Below are 11,824 nucleotides of genomic sequence, written 5' to 3'. Positions count from 1 at the left end.
AATGACGAGATTTCATGACCTCTTTTTTCTATTTCTTTTTCATTTTTTCCTTTCCCCAATAAGTCTAGCATAGGCACCTTTCTTTTCCCTTAGATTACTTTTGTAGATTCTTTATTTATTTTCCTTTAATAAAATGAGCATTTATTCTCTTACATATGATCATTTCATTATTATTGCATTAAAAAAAAATCATTGTCGAATTAAGCACAAGGTATACCAATGATTTGAGGCACCCCTTGTAGCCACATCATATTACCTTTCACCCTTCTAATTTACAATCCTTTCTTCATAAACCACTTTGAGCCTTGTCTAACGATAGACCTTTCATTTTTCAACCCATATCTACCTAACCTTGGGATGGGACAGTGCGCAACTTATGCAATTCTAAAAAGCTTGAGTGATTTCAAAAGATCAAAATAAATAAATAAAAAAGAAATAGAAAATAATAAAAGTGTACAAAAAGGCAAGTGTTCCAATGTCTTTGACATAAACATGTCTTTGATATAAACACGTCTTAGATTGCGTCTCTTATCGAGTGCTCGGTACCGTGCCTGAGAAACATGAATGCCAAGTGAGTGATAGACCGCATGATCGGGATTGCCCACACTTATAAAAATGAAATAAATGCTAAAGCAAAAGAAAGAGCTAAAAAAGAGTAGAAACTCAAGTATAAAAACAAATATTCAAAAGTGAGGTTGCACACCTTGGGGGCTTATCTAGGGTTTTGAGCCTTTATCCCCTTCTTCTATAATCTTTATCCTAACCACGTTACAACCTTTAAAAAGACCTTTTTGAGGTATACACACACTTGTGTGAGGTTCGGCTAGAGCTACGTTTGGCCTGATTTCTAACGGATACGTAGGCAACCTCACATCGAGGTGCGGCCGTAATAAAATTGCATTCATATTCACATTCACACACTCACACCATGATCATATCAAGGGATCCCCTGTGCTCATCCCTATTCATTTAGAGCTAGACTTGGGGGCTTGATCCCTACATCATTAGCCTACCTAGCCTAAGAGTCACCATTATTTGACTCTTCTAAAAATAATATCTTTCCACACACTTAGCCCTTGCGGCCTAACTTTAGTGTCACTTTCACACACATCACAGATACATGACCAAATATACCTTCCATTAGGAACCCTTTCTCATGGAATCTTAACACAACGTTGAAGCATGCCTTGTCAAAATGCCCAACATCACTCATAATCATCATTGCATATCGAAGTATGAAGTACTTAGCCTTCGTGCCTAAGTTACCTAAATACTTTCATTATCGAGTCAACTAGGATAGTCTAAGATGTTACAATCCTTGTACTATGAGAAACAACATTTGACTAAGCTCATTCAACATGCACCTTCAAAACTTCGATTGTTTTTCGCGTCTTTCTTTTTCGGGATAAAGTCGGTACCCTCCACAAAAATGACGGAAATTTTTTGCTTTTTTGGCATTTTCGAGTCGCATGATCACATTAAAATGCACACACGGGTCATGAGTTACACGTGTCATTTCACTTTAAGTCGAGTCAACCTCGAGTCAATCACAACAAGTTAAGTTTATACCTTGAGTCATGTCAAGTCAATGAGTCAAGCAACACTAAGTCTTAGGTCAACCCTAAAGAGATTAGCAAAGTCCTATAGTCAAAGATATAAATGCAGGTACATCCCAACAGGCAATTAAGGGCATTCCCGGATTTTTTTCGAAAAAACCGCGAATATGATACAGGAGATTCCTCCAAGATAAGAGGAGTTACATGGATCAGTAAATTAGAGATGAAGAGCTTTAATTTGGAAAAGATTTGAGCAGATTTGGCTGAAAGGAAACGACCAAGCTCAAAGTTCGGAGCAAAACCAAGCAACAGTGGCAGCAAGAGCAAAATAGGGAAGACTCGACTCCAGCACCAGACGACAAGGCTGTCGTCTAGCAACAACATCTGGCGTCTAGCAACATATTTCAGCGCCTGGCTCTAGATCCCAGCGTCTGGCAACAGAGCCAATTCTTGACACCAGAGATATTTCAGTAGCGACAGAGCTCGAAGCCTCTCAGAATGGTTATTTCGACCTCATACAACAATTTCGGGTTCCTTGGTACGCCAGTTAGCCCCTATAAGCAATTTGACATGATTAGAAGTCGGCTCGATTACAATCGTAGTAAGTGATTGACCTGACAAAAAATCGTCTCACTTAGCTTAAGCGCCTAAAACACTGGCTCATTACAAGCACCAACGTATCGGTTTAAAAACAAGCACTTAAACGACAATATTTCCAAATACGGATTGTCGCGCATTCTTCTTAAACGACAATATTTCCAAATACAGATTGTCGCGCATTCTTCTTAAACGACAATTTTTCAAAAATTGGATTGTCATCCCCAACTGACAATATTTCAAAACATGGATTGTCGTGCATCTTCTTCAAAGACAATTTTTCCAAGATTGGATTGTCATCTCTGGCAAAGTTTCCAAGCGTGGATTGTCGTTCTCTTTCTCTGTTTGGAAAATTTTTCCAAGTTCGGATTGTCGTCGCTGGCAAGTTTTCCGAGATTGGATTGTCATACACCCAGTTCCCTATGGAAAAATTTCCCAAAGGATTGTTGTAGGTCTCTATTCATCATAAATTTCGGCAAAAGTTCCTCAACGTAGATTGTCATTCATTTCAGTAAGTGGAAATTTTTTCCGAAGTGGATTGTCGATCGACTCTTTTTTGGCAAATGTTCCAAGACGCGGATTGTCAATAGTGGCAATATTTTCCCAAAAGGATTGTCACATAGCATTGGCAAATTTCCAAGGTGGATTGCTTTCAAGAGTTATATTCCAATATGTGGATTGTCGATCGTAGCAAAGTTCTTATGACAAATTGTTACGAAGCATTGACAACTTTTCCCAAAAATTGGATGTTGGCAAATTTTCTGAGATACAGATTGTCGCTTCATCGTGGCAACATTTCCAAGGATGGATTGTTACGAAGCATTGACAACTTTCCCTAAATCGGATTGTCATACATCATACAAGAGTTGTGTTGGCAACTATTCCCAAAGAAAAGAGGATTGTCATCACAGCAAAAGCACCGACATACTAGTTCACAAGCAGCAAAGCGCCGACGTACTGGCATAGCAGCATTAAGGATCAACAAGAAGTGATCTTTTTGAAGACTATCACAGCGGAAGTTGGAGGCAATTACAGGCGTAGCAGTCTTCAGGCGGTATTCTCTAGCTTGCGGAAGATCGTCACAACAAATCGGTTACCTCTAGAGACGTGTGCTCGACGGTGCAAGATACGCGTTTCTTAACTCTTTTATCTGTTTAACTAACGCTAGTTTGCAGGTATCGGCGTTACAAAAGTGATTTAGGATCGCAGAACGTTCTGAATCATTCTCCGTCCCTATCGATACTTAGACTTTTGTTTTCGAAACTTGTGTTTCTCCAAACTCAGTCAAAGTGGGGGCTTCTGTAGACACCCATTTGTGTCTCCCCAAAACCAAACCCGGTGATGAGTACCTTTTGCGTCGAATCATAATCGAATGAAGTGAAAGTGTGGAAAGTCTGGTGTTGCGGATAGTTTTAATTTCTTTTCTCTTCTCCCTGTTTTTGAAAACTTATTTTAAGAAAACAGCCAATCCAGTTTGGTTGGTCCATGATATGGGTCCAATAGTAGTGTAGTTGGATGGGGCTTGACAAGAGCTTTTCGACGATACATTATAAGCCCAATTCCGATGAATATTGAGGAAGTTATGGCCAAATTACTGAACTGGGCCCGGTTTGAGCCTATTATGCGGCCCAATGATCTAGGGGAGGGCCTAATATAGATTTATCATTCCTAATGCAATTAGGAATGGTTTTAGTCTTCTAGATTCTTCTAGAAGGTTCTTTTCATTCCTAATTCAATTAGCATTGATAAATTGACTTTTGTTGACTTTTCAGAGTTTTAATTAAAATCAAAGAACGTTTTTTGAGGAAGATACGATTTTATCCTCCTGTACGGCAATTTCTATCTGATTTTAAGAAAACGCGTGAATTTCTGAATCAGCGCCAAACGCCAGCTGTAGCGCTTGGCGCTAATGTTGGCGTCTGGCGCCAATAGCTAGCGTTGGCGCTAATCAGATTTTATGTGCGCCAGAACTCTGTTTTGATATTTTATCTTTTTGGCTGATTTTCTTTATAAATAACGTCGTAAAAACTCCGTTTTCGATAACCAGTTTTCATCAACAACCAATTTTCATTCATCTACAATCTACCAACTCTCATCAAGATTCTCTTAATTATTCCCTCTCTCTCTCTCTTTTCTAAACTAGCCTTTTCACAAATATAAAAATTCCGCATTCATTAGATCTAGAAACACCTAGCCATATTCGAAGTTGCCTTCGCCCTAGACGTGAAAGGTTTAATTTATGAGGGTTTGGTCCCAAATCTCTCTTTCAATTATTTAATGTAATTGTTGTTTATTATTTTCCTTGAAGTTACTAACGTGTGTATTTTGTTATTAGAAAGAGGTACGAGGCATCAAAGCAAGTGCTTTAATGGTTTTTATTGATATTATGATGCTATTATGATATTCCTAGTATCATGTCTAGAGTAACTTTAATATCAAGTATTATTAAAAGTATGATGCTTCCTATGTTCTTCCTAATATTTATGATTGTTAGTATCATGTTAGGGTTATATATTTGATTTTTATATATTTAGTGACATGCTAGGGTTTGTTATTAATCTTGTTAGTATCATGCCTAGGATCTTGCTATTATTATACTTTATTTTTAACATGAACATGATTATGTTAATTATGATTAATTTTATTATTTTAATTATGATTTTAATTGTTATAATTTATGATCATGATTATTATGATTATGATTATGATTATTATGATGATTATTATTATTTTGATTATTATTATGTTGCTTGATATTCATTATTTATTGCTTGATCACACCTTTATGCATGTTTAAAGGGAATTTTGTACTTGTAATCACGCTTAATAGGATATTTAATAATCTTGTTTAGGGTTAATGTGATTATAATTCAAGTGATCGCCAATAATAGTTTTATTTGTGCATTAAATTCAACCAACATAGATAAACAGGTTTAGGGTTAAACCTATTGATTGCATGTTAGTCAAAAAGCGTACATGAATACGATCAGAATAAAGTAGAGGCCTATTATTGGGGCAGGTTCAATCTCTTTTAGGTTGGATTTGTACCTTCATCCCCGAACCCTATTTGGTTCAAGACCTTATGGAGTTGACGATCTCTTGGATCGTTAAGGGGTGTAACCTTCACCTCGTGAACGGTTTATAAGTTCCTAAAAAACTTGTTGGCGACTCTTTTGCTCTATTTTCTTTCCCTTTGGACGCCACCGTACTTTAGTGTATGATCACAGTGGGGTTCAAGATAGGGGATTAACGCTTGAAATATTCCCTACAGTATCCCTATGATTCTTTGGACAACTTGAGGGGGGAGGCTAACAGGGAGGGCATCAATGTCCCAAGAGCCATTAGATATGATGCCACTGATAGTTTTCTCCTCTTCTAAATGAGGTAGGGGGCCTGAGTTGACATTCCTGAGAGGGCCTAGTCCATTCCAGTTGTCAAGCCATAATAGGCAAGTATTTTCATTACCAATCAGCCATTGGGTAAAGTGTTGGAAGATCGGCTAGCCCTTGCCTATGGCTTGCCATATATGTGACCCATTTTTAAAAGAGGTGGGTAATTGTCTATGACAATATTTATCCCTGATAATGTTGGAAGAGATGTTGGAGGAGTTATGCACCTTCCAACAGAGCTTGGCAAGAAGAGAGATGTTATGAAGATGGGATTCCCCGAAGGCTAGCACTCCCTTTTCAGGTGGACCACAAAGTTTAAACCATGCTATAAGTGCTGATTTTCTGTAATCATCAATGCTCCCCCAGAAGAACCTACTACAGGTTTGGTCTATTTGGTGGCACATTTTCTTTGGGAGGGCAATAATTTGCATTGAGAACTAAGGGATGGAAGTAAGAACTGACTTGATGAGAGTGGCTCTTCCAGCCTTGGAGAGACATCTAGCTTTCCATGATGAAAGTTTGTATTTCATTTTCCTAATTATATAACTGACTTGTGAAGGGGAAGGTCTTTTTTCAGTTAGAGGGAACCTAAGATATTCCTTAAAATGCGTTTGTGATACTTTGATCTCATAAAGAAATATATATAATACCCCTTAATACATGCATTCCTTACAACCAATTAACAAAATGAGATAGTGAACCCTTCATTCATTCTTATAACTTGTACAGTTGTACTAAAGCAAGAGAAATCTGAAATATCCACTTTGTTACCACATGGTTAATTAATTGCACAATCTAGTTTCACCAACTTAAAAAGAAGCCTTTCGTAATCTTAAAAAAATATATATATACAAGAATATTTGAGAATACTCATCTTTCTAATTTAATAAGAGTATTTGGAAAGAGAGAAACTATTCTAATTTCCGCTAAGAAACTCCAGATAGTTATAAAATCTACCATTGAGTGCAGTTTATGTTCAATGAGTGGCACACTAGAACTCTCATGGATACCTTTCACTTAGGTGTCTCCACTCTCAATTTTATCCCACTACCACCACCCCCTCTCCCTCCACATACTTTATGAATAACCTTTAACGAACTTGGATTCCTGGGAGGCACCAATTATCAATTCTTACAACTCAACTTCAACGACTCGATTCAAAATAATTATTAGCAACAAGAATCATCATTATTTGATACAACAACAGTATTCTTCAAAGCATGCACACCTTCAACCTTGATAACACTAAAGCTTCATAACTAAAGAATATGCTCTCTATAAGGGCATCTTTCTAGCAATTGAACAAGACATCAAAAACATACATATTGAAGGCAACAATCTCATTGTTATCAAATTTAGTAACAGTTTTATGGCTAGGCATCCATATGGCAGATTGAATTGATCATATTATTAAGGACATATACATCTTCGGAAAATTTGCTAATAACTGCATAGTATTGTTGTCGTATTAGTAATTACCACCAACAATATTTTTTTTTATTTTTTTATTTTACCACCAACAATTTTTCAAAACATCAAATTTTACCACAGCTTTTTCCATCCCCTCTATTGTGACGTCATGGTGGGCCCAACCAACTTCCCCATTCTTCTCTTTCCGGCCCGTCTTTTCCCACTCTTCTCTCGATTCTTTCTTATCTGTTCTTCTCTCTTCATCAAAATCTATTTAATTTTAAGAACGAATGGACGAGCTCCAAGGAGGGAGGCAAGAACCATGCTTTCAGAAAAGTGGCGATTCTTATCCCCCAACCAGCATAAGCATTCGTAACTGCGGAGAATACTCGGTATCTTTTCTTTTGGCCCTTTCCTTCCAGCCGCTTCCTTAGATTAGATTCTGGATCCTTCTCTCAGGTTCTATTTGCTTACTCGTTAGAGTATGGAGCGGAGAGTTGACTTTCTTTCATTTGATTTTCAATCACTAAGGCGTTAGTCAAATTAGGGTTTTTAAAATCATTTGGAGATTTATGAATTGAAATTAGGTTTTATGAAATCTATTTTGAGGATTTGATTGTGGTAATATTTTGTTGCAAACTTGATTCGTATTTTGTGAATTACTGCTAATTAGGAACAAAATTAAGGTTGCAATTTAGTCAGACAACATTGATGAGGACTCGGTTTTGAGAAGGAAAAAGGAGAGAGAGAGAGAGAGAGAGAGAGCGCTATGAAGAATCTATTAGTTTGGGGGGATTAATCTTATGGGTAAGATTATTTATGAGGGTTAAAGATGTGAAAGAGAAGAAGAAAGAAGAATAAAAGAATGAGAGTCGAGAGAAGAGAGGGAGAAAGAGGGCAATTAAAGAGGGGTGACGTCACATTTGATAAATTTTTGGTGGTAAAATTAATTGTTGGTGCTTATATTACTAAAGAACAACAATACTAGGTGATAATTATCAAATTTTCAAACATTTTCTTCTCATCATTTTTGATAACTTAAGCATTCCACACACATATCTTGTAGCAAATTCGGAATTGATTTGATTGTTTATGTTATTCATTTAGTCAGTGATAAATAGTTTGAATTTTGTTTCTAATTTTATTATTTGAATATCCGACGCATTAGGATTCTCTTTGTGAGGAGGTGTAGGGAATATTTTTAAACCTTAAATCCCACTAGCTTGAACCCCACTGTGATCATACACTAAAGTACGGTGGCGTCCAAAAGGGAAGAAGATAGAGCAAAAGAGTTGCCAACAAGTTTTTAAGGAACTTGTAAACCGTTCATAGGATGAAGGTTACACCCCTTAACGATCCAAGAGATCGTCAACTCCATAAGTTCTAGAACCAAATAAGGGTTCGGGGATGAAGGTACAAATCCAACCTAAAAGAGATTGAACCTGCCCTAATAATAGGCCTCTACTTTATTCTGATCGTATTCATGTGCGCTTTCTGACTAACATGCAATCAATAGGTTAGCCCTAAACCTGTTTATCTATGTTGGTTGAATTTAATGCACAAATAAACTATTATTGACGATCACTTGAATTATAATCATATTAAACCTAACAAGATTATTAATTATCTTATTAAGCATGATTACAAGTATAGATTCCCTTTAACATGCATAAAAGGCATGATCAAGCAATAAATAAATAATATATCAACATAATAATAAATATCATGAATAATAATTATAATAATCATAACAATAATAATATCATCATAAATAAAATAATCATCATAAATCACGTTCATGTTAATATTAAAGGCATAATAAAAATAGCAAGATCCCAGACATGATACTAACAAGATTAATAACAAACCCTAGCATGTCACTAAGCAATAAAAATTAAACCTTTAACCCTAACATGATACTAACAATCATAAATATTAGGAAGAACATAGGAAGCATCGTAACAATCATAATAAGCATATTTGATATTAAAATTACCCTAGACATGATACTAGGAATGAAAATAACAATATAAACATGATTCCTACATCATAACATCAATTAAAACCATTAAAGTACTTACTTTGATGACTCGTACCTCTTTCTAATAACAAAATACACACGTTAGTAACTTCAAGGAAAATAATAAACAAACAATTAAATTAAAATTGAAAGAGAGATTTGGGACCAAACCCTCAGAAATTAAACCTTTCACGTCTAGGGCGAAGGCAACTTCGAATATGGCTAGGTGTTTCTAGATCTTGCGAATGCGGAATTTTGTATGTGAAAAAAAAGTTTAAAGAAAGAAAGAGAAAATAATTAAGAAAACTTGATGAGAATTGGTGAATGAGGAGAATTAGTAAATGATTAAGAGAGAATTAGAGAATTAAAGATTGCGAATGAAAACTAATTGTAGGTGAATGTAGATGATTGAAAACGGAGTTTTTAATACGATATTTATAGAGAAAATCAGCCAAAAAGATAAAATAAACAAAACAGAGTCTGACGCACAAAAAACAGAGTTAGCGCAAACCCTGGCTAGCTGGCGCCAGGCACCAACACTGGTGCCAATGGCTAGCGCCAGGTGCCAAAGCCTGGGGTCAGGCGCCAAGCCTATTTTCAACGCGTTTTCGAAAATCAGATAAGTTTGCCGTACTGGAGGATAAAATTATATAATTTCCTCGAAAATGCTATTTGATTTTGATTAAAACTCTGAAAAGTCAAAAGTCAATTTATCAATGCTAATTGAATTAGGAATGAAAAGAACCTTCTAGAATATTCTAGAATACTAAAACCATTCCTAATTGCATTAGGAATGATAAATCATATTAGGCCCTCCCCAAGATCATTGGGCCGCACATAAAGCTCAAACCGGGCCTAGTTTAATAAATTGGCCATAACTTCCTCAATATTCATCGGAATTGGGCTTATAATATATCGTTGGAAAGGTCTTTGCAAGCCCCATTCAACTACACTACCATTGGACCCATATCATGGACCAACCAAACTGGATTGACTGTTTTCTTAAAATAAATTTTCAAAAATAGAGCGAAGAGAAAAGAAAATTAAAACTATCCGCAACACTAGACTTTCCACACTTTCGCTTCATTCGATTATGATTCGATGTGAAAGGTACTCATCACCGGGTTTGGTTTTTGGGAGACACAAATGGGTGTCTACAGAAGCCCCCACTTTGACTGAGTTTGGAGAAACGTAAGTTTCGAAAAAAAAATTCAAAGTATCAATAGGGGCGGAGAATGATTCAGAACGTTCTGCGATCCTAAACCAATCTTGCAACGCCGATACCTGCAAACTAACGTTAGTTTAACAGATAAAAGAGTTAAGAAACGCGTATCTTGCACCGTCGAGCACACGTCTCTGAAAGTAACCGATTTGCTGCCGCTTTACTGTTGTTTTGATGACCTTCTGCAAGCTAGAGAATGCTATCCCTCTTGAAAACCGCTACGCCCGTAACTGCTTCCAATTTGGAAGATTGCTTCGCCCGAAACGATCCTCCTCCGCATTGATAATATTCCACGTCCAAGGGAATACCATCGAAGATTATTTCTCTCGAAACAATCTCCATCCGCATTGATAATATTCCACGTCCAAGGGAATATTATCGAAGATTATTTCTCTCGAAACAATCTCCATTCGCATTATGACCATCTTCCATGCCTAAGGGAATATGAACGAAGACAACTTCGCCCGAAATTACCTCCAGTTGTTTGTGACAACTCTCTGCAAGCTAGGGAATGCCGTCGAAGATATCCTCACTTGAAGTCATCCTCATTTGATGTGATAATTTTCCAAAGGAAATTACCGAAGACCCACGCCTGTCGATCTTTAAAAGTTCGCCTGAACTTTGCTTCCGCTACACCTGTACGTCGGTGCTTCTATTGCTTTGAACCTGTATGTCAGTGCCTTTTGCGGATGAACCTATATTCTGGTGCCCTTTGCTTTTGAACTTACGTGCCGGTGCTTTTTGTTAATGAGCCAATGCTTAGGCGCTTTAAGCTAAGTGAGACGATCTTTTATCAGGTCGATCACTTTATGTAATCAAGCCGATTACTAAACCATGTCAAATTGCTTAGAGGGGCTAACTGGCGTACCCAGGAACCCAAAAATATGTTGCAGAAAGGTAGAACTACCTCGTCAGGTGGCTGGATGCTCTGGCGCCGCTGAAAAGCCATCAGCGTCAGTTAATTAGTCTTAGCGCCAGGCGCCAAGCCAAATTTGTGACGCCAATGCATAGGGCTTGGCGCCAGCACGGGGATTTCCTTAAATACCCCTTTCCTCTTCATTTTGCTGGCTGCTCGTCGCGAATTTGCTCGAAAAAATCCAAAAACTTCAATTGCTCGGTTCTTGCTCGTTTCTCAACCGAATTTGCTCAAATTTGTTGCAAATCAAAGCTCTTTTCATCTATTTTCCCGATCTATGTAAGTTTTCTTCAAACTCACATCGGTTTTCATGAATTTTTGGCATGTTTTATTCACGAATTTCATGAAAATTCGAAATTTATAATGCTCAATTTGCTTTGTTTGTCAAGTCTTATGCCATGAAATTGCTTGATTATGTTTATATATTGCCTTAGGAGTAATTTGAGACTTGTTTGAATCAATTTGGTGAAGAAATGAGCAATTTGCCATTGTTGGACCTCCTAAGGTCGTGAAGAACAATGTAACTTGTTCTTGATGTTTTTGCTAGCAATTCTTGTCCAATTTTTCACAATAATTACTATAGTACGGCAAGAAATTGTTTGATTTCTTGAAAAATGCCGTTATACTCAATTTGAATTTGCGCTCTGTTTTAGTACTACGTACTCTGTTTTTGCGAACATAGTATCATGCGGCTAGGCGAACCTTAGATACTAT

This window comes from Chenopodium album, chromosome 2 (assembly GCF_948465745.1).
Source record: "Chenopodium album chromosome 2, dcCheAlbu1.1, whole genome shotgun sequence".
Taxonomy (NCBI): Eukaryota; Viridiplantae; Streptophyta; class Magnoliopsida; order Caryophyllales; family Amaranthaceae; genus Chenopodium; species Chenopodium album.
This window is presented reverse-complemented; position numbering follows the sequence as displayed.